Source organism: Balaenoptera musculus, chromosome 2 (genome assembly GCF_009873245.2).
Source record: "Balaenoptera musculus isolate JJ_BM4_2016_0621 chromosome 2, mBalMus1.pri.v3, whole genome shotgun sequence".
NCBI lineage: Eukaryota > Metazoa > Chordata > Mammalia > Artiodactyla > Balaenopteridae > Balaenoptera > Balaenoptera musculus.
In genome coordinates this window covers 133,186,884-133,204,147 of record NC_045786.1, presented here as the reverse complement: position 1 = coordinate 133,204,147, position 17,264 = coordinate 133,186,884, and the positions used below count along the sequence as shown (strand labels likewise).

The 17,264-nt window shown below is 37.2% G+C and overlaps 1 long non-coding RNA gene across 3 annotated transcripts; it reads left to right on the top strand.

Annotated features, from left to right (window-relative positions):
- The first annotated feature begins 258 nt into the window (after positions 1–258).
- LOC118889983 lies at positions 259–15,758 on the top strand. 3 transcript variants are annotated; one of them, XR_005018651.1, is made up of 7 exons: positions 259–438; positions 1,507–1,561; positions 4,219–4,305; positions 11,365–11,427; positions 12,448–12,537; positions 14,513–14,627; positions 14,850–15,019. It is a non-coding gene; the product is annotated as an uncharacterized LOC118889983 (long non-coding RNA). The 3 variants fall into 3 exon arrangements; XR_005018652.1 differs by lacking the exon at positions 14,513–14,627 and adding an exon at positions 5,296–5,348; XR_005018650.1 differs by lacking the exon at positions 14,513–14,627 and having other exon boundaries at positions 14,850–15,758.
- The last annotated feature ends 1,506 nt before the right edge of the window (positions 15,759–17,264 follow it).

Genomic DNA, 17,264 nt, shown 5'->3' with positions numbered 1-17,264 from the left:
CTGCCACTTATGATTGGCTGCCTCCGAAGACTAACGTTACTGGAGAATCAGGTATTGAGTAAGCAAGTCCTGAAAAATGATTGGTAAAGACGACTCCGGATGTACTTAACTGAGCACTGATTGGTCAATTGAGGCGTCAGGAAGAGCAGTTCGGCACGAGGATTGGCGGTGGGGTGTCCCATGGAAACCGAACCCGGAGCTGTGGCCAGGACTTGCACGGGGGCGGGGCAGGGTCTTTCCAAAGCGCCTGCGCCGAACCAGTTTCTCGGCGCCATTTTGTCTGGGCAGCGGTGGACGCAGGTCTACCGCATTTTATGTTTCTGGCGAGACGAGAGCGGAATCTTCATCCCGTGGATTCATTTAACTGCGGCAACCATCCACCGTTCCCTCCAGGACAGCACCTAGTGAAGATCGGAAGAGTAGCAATCTGTCAGAAAGGTCAGTTGGAAACGGTAGTTGTCCGGTGGACTGGGGGATGGCGCAGCTCTAGCGGCACCGGCACCGGAAGTGAGGGGGCCGCGCGGCAGCCATGGCAGAGTAAGTTCTCCCTGCGGCTGGGTGGGGAGCTGGGGGCGGGCTGAGAGGGGGCGAGGCTTCTTCTCTCGCGGCCCCAGAGAAAGAGGCGGAGGGGACGTGCACGTCTCTTTTCTCCGGGCTGATCCTTTGGACTTCTCTCGGGAGTGTGAGAGATGTTCGGGATGTCGCTCCTCTTAGAGCAGTGCTTCCTCCCTTTGGAAGTGGATTTCGGCAGCTTGTCACGTTCTGCGACCAAGGCCACCGGCTGTGGGCTCCTCCTTAATTAAGGCAGGGAGGGCAGGGTTCTGAGGCAAACCGGTCCTGCGTGGGGAGGGGTTTCCGCCTGCTGCTCATGCGTTTAAGCAGTGAGGAAACTGAAGGAAACACTGGGCTTGGGGTGCTGAGGAATTCCCTTGCTAGCACAGACGCTGCCGCTCTGGCCTTAGACAAGTAGCTGTGCCACGCTGCACGAGGCTTAGGCTGCTTTTTGAAAGGAGCGAGCAGTGGTTTTTCAGGGACGGAAAACACCTTAGGTAAAAATAAAAAAGGACCTCCCCGATAGGATTTTGTTCAGGGCAGCCATTTGATCTCGTTCCATTAACACGATCTTGTGTTCTGTTAAAGAAAACAAAACCACATTTGAAATGGTGGAAATAGAGTATTGATTGGCAAGTTGTTTTAAAGAATGAAATAATTAAGAAAATGTAAAATATCGACGGTGATCCACGTTGACTAAACTTACTCGTTAAGAGGACATCTTAACTAAGGCTGCATCGATTTTTCATTCGTAACAGTGATTTTTTCAGAATTGTTAAGAAAATGAAATGCATGTTAGTATTTCTGCTGAGTGACTTAGTCACACTGATCTGAATAGCTGCTTAAAATTATCCTTATAATACTTATGTTTTGAACCCTATTGCTGTATTGGTGGGGCTCCAGACTAGAAAATGATCGAGTGGTTTAATGATTTGTTGGGGTTTTTTTTGGCAGTTGGTCTGAAGAAAACAGGACAGTTAAGTGACAAACATCTGGAAGTATTACTGAGGTGAGTTCTAATGTCTGTAAAAATCTTTAGAATTGGGGAGACCAGTAAGTAGAGCCATAAATAGCAAGATGGAAGAATGGTAGTTGAAAAGTCTTTGGTCAAGGGTTCAGATGAGTCTGTAATTAGCTTCCTGATATGATACTTTAGAATGAAGTCTCAAAATTAGGACATACTTACGAATTTGTTTACCAATTCATGCTGGTCCTATTTCTAGATTTTTAAGTATTTAATGTTTTTATCAAGGAATAATATGGACATTTTCATGATTTTTTTCCTCAATATTTAAAAATTTGGCATGTAGAAAAGATATTTCAGTAAGAGTTTAGAAGTTAAGCGATTTGTTTTTTCTTAAGGAAATTATAGGACATGTAATACTACTTAACTTCCCGGGGCGGGGTGGGTGGGTAATCACCTATAATTCCACTACCTGACTTAAAACTGTTATTATCTGATCCAAATAATGTATGTCAGTGGGCATTTGGAAATTACCAAAAAGCCAAAAGAAGAAAACAGAATCTCTTGTATCACCACCACCAAAAGGTGATTGCAGTTTGTACTGTACCTATACGTTATTCAGAGGGGTTTCTCTTTCCCTGGTTTTGTTTTACAAAATAGAGATCATTCTAGTCATGCTCATTTTGTCACTCAGGTTTTTTTCCTTTTTGGAAAATATTGGGAACATGCTGCACGTTTTTCATGGCTGCGTAGTGTCCTGTAGGATTGATGTACTGTATTTTATGTACCCAGATCTCTTAATTTTTATAATGGCAGTAATATGTCTTGTGCATGGTTTACAAAAGATTTTCTCTGAGAACTGACATCTATGCCTAAAATTTCTAGGCATCTTGATATTCCCTCACATGCCTGGTTATTTCTCTAGAATAAATTTCTAAAAGTGGAAATACAAGGCCAAAGAGATTATACCATTGTTCATCAGAAAGCTTTTGCTCTTACTTTTTTTGTTATCCTTTTTCCTTTTATTACTCTCCTCCCCCCTCCACCCCCATTTTTAAAATTTAATTTAGCTTTATTTTTGAGCTTTTTCTCCTGGGTCTCTGTTTATTCAGGTAAAATGATCAGTCTGTCAAGTCACACATATAGTAAAGTAAACTTGAGAATTTTTTTGGACCTTAAGAGTAATTTCTTAAAATTAATTTATTTTTTGATCTAGAATAGTTAGGTGTTTGTACAGTGAAACATTTTGCTATGCAGAAGTGACACTTAGAGGATACTAAAAACAAATTGTTTTTATAGTAGAGTTAGTTGAGTTTAACTATTGTTTCCTTGTAGCCTGGCTTAAAGTTTTCCATCTTTATGTGCGTTCTCAAGGTGCTTTTGTACTCTCATAGGACCCTTTACATGCCTCTCTCATCACATTTACTTTGCATTTGTTTGGCTCTTCCCCAGTTTGAGACTTTACTCCCAGAGGGTAGACATTGCTGTTTTACTCAGTCTTAGGTTTCCTTACCTGATACATGGTATGTGCTCTGTCACTGTTTCTTATGAATCCTTATGTACTTTTATATACAAAATATGTGAAATAAGCTAACTTATGTTTTCTTTAACAGCATTTCTCTTCTGAAAATTCATGATATTCCACAAATGCTGTCTTAATTTTGAAATTTTTTTTAGTGTTCCAAATAACTTGATTTAATACTGAGTTGATTTCTTTCTTTTTTTTTTTTTTTTGAAGGGAGTAAACTTTTTTTTTTTATTTTGGCTGCATTGGGTCTTCGTTGCTACACGCAGGCTTTCTCTAGTTGTGGCGAGCGGGGGCTACTCTTCATTGCAGTGTGTGGGCTTCTCATTGCGGTGGCTTCTCTTGTTGTGGAGCATGGGCTCTAGGCTCAAGGGCTTCAGTAGTTGTAGCACGAGGGCTCCAGAGCGCAGGCTCAGTAGTTGTGGAACACGGGCTCAGTTGCTCCACAGCATGTGGGATCCTCCCAGACCAGGGATTGAATCCGTGTCCCCTGCCTTGGCAGGCAGACTCTTCAGCAACTGCTCCACCAGGGAAGTCCCAATGCTGACTTGATTTCTAATTGCTATTATAATGTGGGTTTAGAGAACTCATTGAGAATAGTTATTCTTGACTTTTTTCCTCAATTCTTTTTTTTTTTTTAAAGATTTTATGATACCTTAGTGGAAGGCAACTATCGATGAATATTAATTGAACACTCATTAAATCATCTCTTAGGAATAAATGAATGAAAATTAATTTTGATAAAATTGATTTTTGTAACCTATTTTAATGAGCCCAAACTAGTAGAATAATGTTTCTGCAAAATCAAAATTGTCAAATTTTTACTAATGTTTTTATGAAAAAAAGCTATTTTGAAAGCAGAATGTTTTATTTATTTGGTCAAGGATTCAAATGAGGGCATGAAATTAGCTTCCCGTCATGGTATCTTAGACTGAAATCTCAAAATTAGAACAGCCCTATGAATTTTTTTTACCCATTCATATGGTTCCCATTTTTGGATTTTTAATCACAGAACACTGTGAACATTTTCATGATTTTTTTTTTCTTTAACCCATGGTAAAGTACTTGACATATAAAGATCTCATCAGGAAAAGTGTTTAGAAGTGAAGTAGAACAGTCTTTTCTGAGTGTGGGCTATATAACATACTCAAAACTTTAAAAAGTCTTTGTCTTCTAGAGGAAGCCTCGCTTTGTGGAAAAATGAAGGAAAGTGTTCCAGTTTTTAAATGACTTGGATCTGCTCTCTGTTGAAATTGTATTTCTGGTATGCAATTTTACTTAACTATTCTGTAGTAATCGAGACTGGCCATGTTGCCATTACATGTATATCTCTTTTAAAAAATGATAGAATTTGTTCCACTGTACAGTTATTTCTGTAAATGTCTATGTATGTTGAAAAGCAGAACAGATTGTTATGTTGAATGTAGCTGCTTTCCTGATGGTTTTGTTTTTTGGAAAGTTACTAAATTTGCTTATTTGCAACCAAAGCAACCTTTGTAATCTCTGTATGGTCTTTTGCCCTAGTAGATGTCACTGCTTATTTTATGGCCACATGAAATCATAGATAACTGGTTTTCCTTCATATATAATGCAAACAAGAGCATAATTTTAGGATTTGGTAGGTTACCTACTGGCATTCCTACTAGGATCTGTCCTCAGAAGCTTACTGTCAATAAAAAGAAAACCATAATTAAACATGTGGATGTTAATATAGTTATTTCAAAAGATTCCATCAGTTTAGATTGGTTTAACTTTTTAAAGATTTAAATCATGGCACATGAGAAAAATAGATTTGTCAAAGTTCAGTGTACAGTTGGATCTAATTGTTTTTAAAAACAAATTGTTTTATAATACAGAAAAAAAAAATTTATTTAGCCATCATTGAAGGCTTTTCAAGGTTAATGATATGTAATATGTAAAATTAGAAGGAGGGAAGTCATTCTAAGTGGATGTAGGTTGTGAGCAAGGATGCAGTTATTTGGGTTAGCCAAAAAGTTTGTTCGGTTAGTGAATACATTATTCAATAAAATTCTTGGCAAAAATGAAAAATGTGTCTTTTATTGTTACTTAAAACTGAAGGAACTTCTTGGCCAACCCAATATATAAGAAAAGCTATGTTTGGGACAGTAAGTAAACTAGTTTGGAGAGGATGACTGATTAAAGATTACATTGGGAAAGTTGTGTGAAGCCAGCTTGTCAAGGTTTCTAGAATTAGCTGCACATCAGAATTATGTAGAGTGCTTGTCTTTTATAGGTTTGGGAACTTTCAGAGGGCCTTGAAATCTGGGATATGAGCAGAAAATTAAGGTTATTTTTTGTTTTGTTTTCAAATTTTACAGATCAAAATGGAATTAAACAAACAAAAACTTACTTCTAATCCCACCCTAACATTGGATTTTTAAAATTTTCTTTTTCCTTAGAGAAATTTTTATTTTTCTTTGTTACTTAACGTTGTAATAGGCATTCAATGTGACTGCATGGTCTCCACAGTAATTTTTTTTATATATATAAATTTATTTATTTATATTTTTGGCTGCATTTGGTCTTCATTGCTGTGCGCAGGCTCTCTAGTTGCGGCGAGCAGGGGCTACTCTCTGTTGCGGTGCACGGGCTTCTCATTGCGGTGGCTTTTCTTGTTGCAGAGCACGGGCTCTAGGTACGCGGGCTCAGTAGTTGTGGCTCACGGGCTCTAGAGCACAGGCTCTGTAGTTGTGGCGCACGGGCTTAGTTGCTCCACGGCATGTGGGATCTTCCCAGCCCAGAGCTCGAACTCATGTCCCCTGCATTGGCAGGCGGATTCTTAACCACTGCACCACCAGGGAAGTCCTCCACAGTAATTTTAATGTCTGAAAGTATTCCATCAAACTGTGTTATCTCTGACTTTATTTTCCTATTGCTTGACCATTTAGGTTTCTAGTTCTTAAATATTGTGCTGTAATTATCATCTATGTACATACAGTATTTTCTGTTTTTTTGCACTGTTCTTTTAGGATTGATTTAAAAGGTCATTGTATGAACATTTTTATGACTCTTTGAAATGTTGCCATGTTGTTTTCCAAAAGAGTTACGATTTACACTACCTTCCCTGTGAGTTTAGTTACCAACATTGGGTAGCCTGTAATTATAAGTTTTGCTAAGTTACTAGGTACAAAATACGTTGAGCTCTCTTTTTCTTTGTAATATTTTTGTTAACTTGTGAAGTGGGACCTCTTTCCATAATTTAAGTTACTGATTCTTAGTAGTAGACAAGTTGTCTATTCAAGACTTTTGTCCATTTATATATTAGAGTTTTGATATTCCTTAAGTTTTTGAGCTTATTATATAATATTTAGCAGTAATTTGCTGCAAATATTTTTCCATAAAGACTTCCCTTTTGATTTTCATTATTTTTGTTGAGGGTTTTTGAATAGACAAAATGTATTCCTGGAAGATTACTTGGAAACAGTGTCCAGTATGACTGAAGAAGTGACACAGGAATTGGAGGTGGGGAGACAATTAAGATACTCTTGCAGTGGTGTCAGCATGAGGTGAAACTAGAGTGAGTAAGGCCTGGAGGGAGGGGAAGGAAGGATAGGTGAGCAAGAGACTGTGAGAAAAAAAGAGTTGATAGCATTTGATTTCTAATTGATTATAGATGTAAAGAAGAAAGAAAACTCAGGATTTTAAAAAATGGGAAATAGATCGTGCCATTAGTCAATTTGGAAAGTCAGGAGAGGCTACTGGTTGGTAAGGAAAGTGAAATCAGTTTTAAACATGCTAGTTAGAGCTTGAAATGTCCGGTAAGCATCTGTTCTTACTTTTGTGAAAATGCCTATAAGGTCCCTAATTGGGTTAAGGCATATGCTGGACTGTATACTGTTTTCTGTATTCCGACTTTTGTGGCTGCGCGGCGTGGCATGTGGGATCTTAGTTCCCCGACCAGAGATCGAACCCAGGCCCTTGGCAGTGAAAGCGTGGAGTACTAACCACTGGACTGCCAGGGAATTCCTTGTATTCTGACTTTTAATTCCATTCTTCCATTAGACTTTTTGGTGCTTTTATTAGGGCTTTCTTATTTCTGATTTTAACTTGAAAAGTTAAAGTGGATTATTAAGTAAAATAAATGCAGGAAAACCAGATGATTCCTGAACTAAGTTAAAGAAAGTTTAGTTTTTCATTCTTTTTTTTCTTCCAGTTTTATTGAGATATTAACATATAGTAGTGTATAAGTTTGTGTACAGCATAGTGATTTGACATACATCATGAAATGACCACAGTTTAGTGAATATCCAGGGAATTACTCAGGGATAGCAAAGAAGATACTTCAGCTTTAGAATGTGTGGGTGTGGCCAGGCTTTTTGTGGGGATGGGTGGTTTAGGGCAGATTTAATCTCTGCCTCATCTGTAAAATAGGGATAGTAATAGAACTGACCTGGATAGGATTAGTATTAGATGAATTAATATATGTAAAGTGCTTAGAATGATTCCAGATATTATGTGGTGTTGTTAGTATGTGTCGTGCTGTTTCATAATATCTGTCATTCAAGAGAGTTTTAAGGAAATGTTATATTTATATACAGAAATAAAGCATCTAGACTCTTTGCCTCTCCCTTCCTGAAGGTCATATCGACCTCTCTCCAAACTAATTTCATACTTCTTCTCTTCGGGTATTATTTGCTGCAGTCACACTAAAACTATCATGGCTGCACCGCACAAGCTCTGTATTTTCCCAGTTCTTTGTTTTTATTCATACTTTTCCCACCATCTCGATTGTTGCCCTATTGCCACATATTCAAAAGCTGCTTTTTAAGTGATGCTTTCCTTGATACCTCTGCAACTATAGGTAATCTGTCCGTATGAATTTCATATATTTCCTTTTATGTGATTTCTACCACTTTCTGTATTGCATTTTAGCTTTTTGTCCACTAATATGTCCTTCACTAAGTTATGACATCTTACAGAGAACTGTACCTTATTCACTTTTGTAGGTTTAGAACCTGTCACAGGCCTTGGCACTTACTACGCACTCATTTGTGGAGTGACAGTTTATAAAAGGTATAGCAAGCTAAAAGGTGACATTTAATGGACAAATGCATGCCAGTAAAAATGTGCTTTGTCAGTTTTTGTACAAGAGGAACGTCTTGCCTGATGAGTTGCTTAAAATGAGATCGCTTGAGGTTTAGGAATTGGGTCAGATTCCAGAATGTGTAGTGGGGTAGGTCACTCTGGGGACTATCCACAGGTCAGGAATTTTCATTAGAATGATTTCCTATTGTTTTATAAAGGCTAGTATGTCTAATAAACCACCAGAGGGATTGTTTTTCTGACAGCTGATTTTTCACAGATCTGCCCGCGCACCAATCTTCTCATCCTCAGTGGTCCAAATTTGTGAAAAGTTGGGCCAGTACTAAGGGTACATCTGCCAATAACAGAATCTACAAACCACCTGGCTCAATTGGTTATTGAACCCATAATCTCACTCTGTACATACATTTTTCTTTTCACAATACCGTAATGCCTCTAGGCATGAAAATAGGAGTAGGCTGAAAATAGGAACTGGGTGAGACATTTCATGAGGACACTTACTTGATCTTTAGTTACTGTAAGATTGACGGGGTCTATGCCTCTAGATTTAGAGGAAATGGAAATGTTGGGAAATGGGGAGATAAGTTAAAAAATCAGGCTCATAGTAGGCATTTTTAGAGCTAAAGCAGCAATTATGTACTCTTAGCTCGAAAATTCTCAGAATTTTTACAATAGTTCAATGGGATGTTGGTTTAAGTAAGTATCCTACTGTAGAAACACTGGATTTGAAGACCAGGTGTTCTGTGTTCTGATCATAAGCCTGTTCTCATTGGTTGGGATACATTACTCTACATGAGTGTTTGCTTTTAAAGTATAAGGGACATGGGGCTAGGTATTTACAGTTCTTAATACTTAACGGTTCTAATCCAGCACCATATTTTTCTAATAAGAATTCCTAAGCATATTTCTGATATTTATGTATCCCTGAAAGGTTAAATGATACTTAACCTCTGAAAATCAGAAGTATCAGACACTGACTTGATAATTTTAGCACTTACGGAAGTTGCTGCTATTATCAAATTGACAGAAGCTTTAATGTCCTTACCTACCTCACCGTTTTATATAACAAGTGTTCTAGTAAAACAGATATTTGAAATAATAGCTAAGCAAGGTCATTGATTAATTTCTTTATAGTGAAGTTTCTATTCTGTGTATGTGTGTATACTGCTCATACACACAACAAATGAAAGTACGGTGCGCTCCAGTATTTTCTCCTGTAGTTCACTTTTTTAAAAAAATCTGTTGTGACCCACAAATTGATTTTATGACTTACTGTGGGTCTGAACCTGCTTTTGAGGGGTAGGAAAATGGACTAGATAACAATGCTTTACATTTGTTTGGTAGTTTTTAACATTTACTGGGCACTTTGATATACTGCTGTACCCTTAAGTGTGATAGCTTAAAAGTGAAGATACAAACTAACTGTTACCTGAAAATGCTTCTAGTTGTTTCAACAACAGTAGAATTGGGGCTGGGGGTGGCAGCTGGAAGGAGTCATGGGGAAGGGATTCTTTTTTCCTTAGTATGTTTGCTAGTGTGTTATTGACTCTGCTAATCCTAACAGCCTATTTAAGGGTGTATATTTATATTTGTATTTATTTGTAGTTAGGATACTGTATTTATACTCAGATCCTTTGGCAAGCATAGACCAAAGATTTTCCCGAAGTAGGTTCTCTCAAACGAAACCAGAAATCTTTGTTTTGTTTTGAATCTTTGTGTTTCTTAGTTTTTATATACAGTCACAAAACTCTTTTCAGTGTTTGTATAATTTTGGTGGCTTACATCTTGGTCAGACAGGGTAGGGAGAGGGATTCTTTTTTTTTTTTTTTTTTTTTTTAATAAATTTATTTATTTATTTATCTACTTTTGGTTGTGTTGGGTTTTTGATTCTGTGCGAGGGCTTTCTCCAGTTGCGGCGAGTGGGGGCCACTCTTCATCGTGGTGCGCGGGCCTCTCACTGTTGCGGCCTCTCTTGTTGCGGAGCACAGGCTCCAGATGCGCAGGCTCAGTAGTTGTGGCTCACGGGCCTAGTTGCTCCGCGGCATGTGGGATCTTCCCAGACCAGGGCTCGAACCCGTGTCCCCTGCATTGGCAGGCAGACTCCTAACCACTGCGCCACCAGGGAAGCCGGGAGAGGGATTCTTATATGAAGTACCATAACAAAAAGAAAAGCCATCTTCCTGTTTCTTACTCCTCTATGTATCATGTGATACTATCTTTTTAAGACCTTTAAATTGCCAAGGGAAGCTTGGTAACCAAGGCAAGTTTTTGCTGTTTTCTTCTCAAGTTTGTAGTTCTGCATTTTATTACACAGTCATGAAGAACTTAGTCTGTTACCAGTAAATACTTAAGCTGCAAGACTTGCTTCTCTATCCTGCCAAGTACTTCCTGTTTTGTCAGATTTCCATTTAGGGAAAAGAATGGATTTAGAGTAGACAAGCTCGAGTTTCATGTTTAAAGCATCTCTTCTGAAATTCTTTTTGGAAGCTGTCCAAATGCCTAGATTGGGGGATGGGGGTGGCACGTCATGTCTACACATGAAGTCATCTGTCAGAAAGTTTCATTTGGCTTCATATCATGAAAGCCAGGGTTGCCGACAAGGAAGAAAAACTTAGTTGTCAGAAATAATTACTAATGTATGACTTGCCAACATTGGTGGCTTGCCTTTTAGACTTTCCATGTCAAACGTGTTTCAGTTTGTGAATGAATCATTGTATTGCCTCTGAAGGAAGTGTTATCTGTGTTTACTTCTAGTAGACCTTTCCTCTAGAAATACATAAGAACTGCATTCAGCCACATTTACTCCGTTTTCAGTAGGGACAGGTGAAAGGTCAAATGGTGATTAGAATAGAAATGGGCTACCTTGTGAATATTGAATATCTTTGGGGGAAAGTTTGCAGTAAAATGATGTTAACTCTTTTGTTAGTAAAATAGTGAGTAAATACAACATTTATCTAAACAATGAATTATCTGTCACGTATTTTTATCCTATGAAATGAACTTCGAATTAGGTGTTAGTAGAACGTGTCAGTAGAAGATACTTTCAGTGTAAACGTGAATCCCTTCATATTGCTGGTAAGGGAATCTTGTGTTAAGGTTCTTTTGCAGTGGCAGAACTGAGCCCTTAACATAAAATTTTCTTTGGCCATATTGACCTGGCCTGTCTTAAGTCAGAGCTATTTTTCTCTCTTGACCTGTCAGTAAACTATAAAAGATGCTTTTTAATCTCTGAATTCATATGCATTTTCTTCTTTATCAGCTCCCTGGCTCTTTGTCCACCCTCATGTTGGAAATGGTGAGAGAACTGATGCTGAATCATAAGGTATTAGAAACCATCTATTATAAAGTTTCTACCAGATACTTCTCTTTTTATCATCTAGTTATGTGCTCCGATTTCTGAGACATGTATTTCTTTGAAAATCCAATGGAAAAAAAACGTTTTCCCAAGTACCCATCATGCCCTACAGCTTCATCCTCCATTTTGCTATATATCAGAAATCTCTTGAAACCCTTCAATAAACATTCTGTTGCCATATTCTCCTTTTAATAAGCTGTGTCCAAATCAGTGATTCTCAAATTTTAGTGTATTCATAAGCATTACATCGGGTGTTTGTTCAAAATATAGATTCCTGGGCGTCACTTCACATCTGGTGAATTAAAATCCATGGAGAATTCTTATGCGGGTGGTCTCTGAACAAGATGGAGAAACAGTTATCTACTTAACGTGCACGCCCATCTAAATTCTGTTCTTCATATTCTTAGATGGATTAGTCTTTTTACTTTGTTTCAATTATTGACATCTCAGATTTTTTCCTATTAATTATTGTCATCCTTAGTTTTTCATCCAGTTCACTGAATTGGAGAGCTTATGCACCAGATATCCAGGAAACTGTCCAAAATTCCTTATTTGTCAGGATTTATCTCCTCCCCTGCTCCCCCCTTCTCAGAGTACACATTTGTAGGTCAGTATATACATACAGGCTATGTATACATAATAATACATGAACATGTATTTCTTTTTTTTAAATGGATAAGAAATATAGTATTTTTTTTAATTTTATTATTTATATCGGTTGTGCCAGGTCTTAGTTGCAGCTGGCAGGTCCCTTAGTTGCAGCATGCAAACTCTTAGTTGCAGCATGCATGTGGGATCTAGTTCCCTGACCAGGGATCAAACCCACGTCCCCTGCATTGAAAGGCAGATTCTTAACCACTGTGCCACCAGGGAAGTCCCCATGTATTTCTAATATACTTTCCTAGTGATGTTTAAATGTGTCTGTTTTTCCCACTGGGGAAAGAATTGCATATTATTTAACTTTTTTTTTTTAATCTTTCCTGGCAGTATGATCCATTTTAGACATCTAAATTTTTGCATTGAATCTTTACTATCACTTGGTTGCTGCTGACTCCTAAACCAGTCGGTCTACTAAAGGTAGGTTATCATCTTTATATGTCAAATTCTCCCATATTATAGCAGTCTTGAAGCCTATTGGCTTTTCCTAAAAAAATTTAAAAGTTTTAATAAATCCCATATGGATCATATAGTTCAACTTCTTATTTAAATGACTTTTTCCTAAAATTCCACTTCATGGTTCCACATAGTAAAAATCAAATTCCAAATCATACACTTCAAACAGCCTTAAGGTGTGTGAGGACCCTTGCTCTTCAACATCTTTATAATTACACCAGCATTTACTCTTTTAAGGAATTGTTATTTATTGGCTGGAAGGATATACATAATATGGTGATTACCTCTTGCAGGGTTAGGATGGTTAAAGAAGGAACATTAGTTTTATTTGTAATGTGAATTTTCTGAGTCTTTTGCCCATTTTTAAATATTGGGTTGTTGAATTTGGGAGTTCTTTATACATTCTGGACAAATATCCTTTGTCAAATATGTGATTTGCAAATATTTTGTCTAGAGTTTTTTTTCATTCTCTTAAAGGAGAGCAGAAGCTTTTAATTTTGGTGAAATTCACTGTCAGTTTTTTTCACTTATGTATCATGCTTTTGGTGTAGTATCTGAGAGCTCTTTTTTAAACCAGGGTCACAAAGGTTTTCTGTTTTCATCCAGAAGTTTTGGACTTTGAGGTACATTTTGACTTACCACTTTGAGTTAATTTTTGTATATGGTACAAGGTATGGTTTGGTGTTTGGTGTTGGTTTCTCTTTTTGTATACACACGTCCAGTTGTTCAAGCACCATTTGTGGAAAAACACTATCTTTGTGCATTGATTTGCCTTTTCACCTTTGTCAATTAACCATATATTTCTATTTCTAGACTCTATTCTTTTCCATTAATAGTATTACATTAATTTTATAGTAAGTCTTGAAATCAGATGGCATAGGCCTTGTAACTATTTCTTTTGAAATTGTTTTGGCTATTCTAATTTCTTTTCCCAAATAAGTTTTAGAAATAGCTTGTTGATTTCTTTCCACAAACACACCCCTCCCCCCCAAAAAAATAAAACCTCTTGCAAATTTGATTGGGTTTTACATTGAATCTATAAATCAGTTTAAGGAGAACTGACAACAATACTGAGTCTTCTGATCAGTTTGTTTATTTAGTTCATTTTCTCACCAACATTTTATGATTTTCAACACAAAATCTTATACAAATTTAAATTTATATCTAAGTATTCCTGTTTTTGATGTCATTTTAAGTGGTATATAATCCTCATTTTATAGACCAGGGAATAAGTAACTTGCCCAAGGTGACACAATTATTAAGTGACAAAGCCAGTATGAAACCTACGTTAGCTTATAAACCACTATCCTGGTTTTAATGATGCTGGTTTTCTTATTTTGAAATTGTGGTTACAATGGTGACAGAGAGGAAGCCCTAACTTTTTTTAACAAGAAAAATCTCGTTATCATGATGGTATAAAAGAATTGATTCCCCCCAAGTTTATATATTTCCTGAGCTTAGGTTTTCCAGATCTGTTCAAATCATAAACCACGCTTGTCTTAATTTAGAAGCCTCTGGATCAATACAGTAGTGAACCAGTGTTTTTAAATATATTGAATATCTCACCCTGTAGTTAACTAGTATGAGTTATTTTAGTTTTAAAAATACATACCTTTAGCATTTGATTACATACTGTGTGCTCACCAGTAGAGATAAAGATGATTTCTTGAACAACTCCCAAGGGAGGGTGGGGGAGGAGGAATACATTTATATTATTATAGTAAATTTTACTATAGTAAACACTGTAATAGATATGTACACATGGTCAGTGGTGGAACAAAATCTTCTACTTGGTTGGGGTTAAGAGTAGGCTGCACTCTTATTTCATATTTCGGAGTTCCTTTAAAAAAAAAAGTTTGAAAACTATGAAGTGGGAAACATGTAAAGGGCTTTGAGAGGGAGAAATCTGTCAGTCATTTCAGAAGGCTTGCTTTTGCAGGTGGTGGGAGTCCTTCAGAAAGACCAGTTAAGAGATAGCCTAGGCACGGTAAATACAATATGGATGTGGTAGAGCGCAGGAAAGTAAAAGGTTCAACCTGGGTTTCATTTCCAAGGTGAGGAACAGCATTAGAATTGTTTTAAATTAAGACTTCATTTTTTTCATTTGTGGATTTCTTCTGATTTCTTAGTAGCATTTTGATAGATTTTTTTAATGAGAAATATTAATTTGTAATCTTAATTTGCTTTTCAAATCTTAATTTGAAGAGTATTTTAATGTTTCAATCAGTTAAACATATTGAGGACCTACAACTTTATTTTTCTCATTTATTTTTCAGGTTCCTTTGAGAATGACAGAAATGAAAGCAAATGGATAGTCTTATCAGATAAGTGCTTTTTTATCTGAATGTATTTGGTTTTTTCCATAAGATGGCTTTAGTAGCACTTAGTTGTCTTTAACTTCATTCGAAACAATTTTGTTAGACTGTATTGTGACAGCTGTCATATCAGCGTGCATTTTAAAAAAAAACATCAAAATTGGTGAATTTCTGTGTAGCCATTTTAATATTGAAGATGGAAGGAAAAAAAGCAACAACATATTATGCTTTATTATTTCAAGAAAGGTAAAAACACAACTGAAAGGCAAAAAAAGATTTGTGCAGTGTATGGAAAAGGTGCTGTGACTGAACGTGTCAAAAGTGGTTTGCAAAGTTTTGTGGTAGAGATTTCTGGCTGGGCGATGCTCCATGGTCGGGGAGACCAGTTCAAGTTGATAGCAGTCAAATCGAGACATAAATTTCAAAACAGTCAACATTATACCACGCAGGAGATAAGCCGACACACTCAAAATCTCCAAATCAGGTGTTGAAAATCATTTGCACCAGCTTGGTTATGTTAATCGCTTTGATGTTTGGGTTCCACGTAAGTTAAGCGAAAGAAACCTTCTTGACCATATTTCCGCATTGCGATTCTCTACTTAAACATAACGAAAACATTCCGTTTTTTAAAACAAATTGTGACGGGCAGTGAAAATTGGATACTGTACAATAATGTGGAATAGAAGAGATGTTACAGAAGAACCCGAACGAACATTTTTGGCCAACCCAATATTATTTGTAATGTCTAAACCAAAATTCTATTCTTTAAAACGTTTGTAATTTTTTTTCCTAGGTACCAGTATCGAGGTTTACAGTAATAAGGTATTAAGTCTTTGCTGAAAATAAATTTGTAATCTTGTCAAAGTAAAATGTGCCAGCCATTTTTTTCCCCCAGAGGCTAATCATGCCTCAGTGGTGCAGTTACAAAGTGCCCCTACAGTTGAATTCTTTGTATAGTATGTATGAAAATCAATTGCTTTTCTTTTATAATAGCTGAAAAGCTTAGTTTTAGATTTATCTGATATATGTTTTTGAGGTGGCTTAGCTGCTCAGATTTAAGTTTGTTTAGAACCATTGTCTGTTCTTTTAAAGAGGATTATTAGCTATTCCAATGTGAATTTAAGAACAGATGTACTGGGCTTCCCTGGTGGCGCAGTGGTTGAGAATCTGCCTGCCAATGCAGGGGACATGGGTTCGAGCCCTGGTCTGGGAAGATCCCACATGCCGCGGAGCAACTAAGCCCGTGAGCCACAACTACTGAGCCTGCACGTCTGGAGCCTGTGCTCCGCAACGGGAGAGGCCGCGACAGTGAGAGGCTCGCGCACCGCGATTAAGAGTGGGCCCCGCTCGCCGCAACTGGAGAAAGCCCTCGCTCAGAAACGAAGACCCAACATAGCCAAAAATAAATAAATAAATAAATAAATTTATAAAAAAAAAAAAAAGAACAGATGTACTCACAGTACAATGAAAACAGAAGATTCATGTGCCATTCATACTTTGGAAGTTGGAAAAAAGTATAGAATGGTCAGACTGGCTTAGGGATACTCAGCTTATTATCCATCCAGCTTAAGTTGTTTAGGTGTCTGCCCAAGGCCACTGGTGTCTGAGTTAAATATATGAGTTGTAAGATGTAGCAGGTAATTTTACATAAAAGCAGCCATGGTAATGAGATACTGGTTTTGAGTTGTTTGTATAGTAGTTAAGTATTCTGGTATAATGATTTGCTGTTTAAACTATAATGATTTGCTGTTTAAACTATACAGATGCTCAAAGTCCGGCAACACCCTGCTGCTAAACTCAGTGACCTCAGGAAAGCATGACAGTTGAATGGAGTGATACTGGCATGAGGCCAATGAAGGGTGTGTGTATACCTGGCATGCTTGGCCTGAGTTCAGACTGTTTCTTCCAATACTCATTCTTCCACTCAGTATCAGTTCTGTTTCCACATGTATTCTAATTTATGTTTAAGCATAAAATGTGGGTATTTTTATTTCAACTTTACAGATCAAGAAATTCCTTAAGTGACAGGACAGGGACTTTGTGAATCCTTAAATCCACTCCTCAAAGTAAAAAACAAAATTCTAAAGGTTAACAGTGGCTGATGATCAACAGTCATCTCACTAAATACAAAACTGGGCAGTGGCATCAATCGCCTACAAAGTTGGTAGGTACTTTTTACACAACAGCCCAGCAGGATATGATCTTTAGGTTATAGATGAGTGAAGAAATGGAGTTTTGAATTTATCTGATTCCAAAGCATCTGTCTGCAGTATTTTAATAAGGAATTTTACAACAGGCATAAAGCAACATCCTAATGCTGAATAAATATGTGCTCAGCTACCCCCACCAATTTTGTCAAGCAGATATTAACCAAAC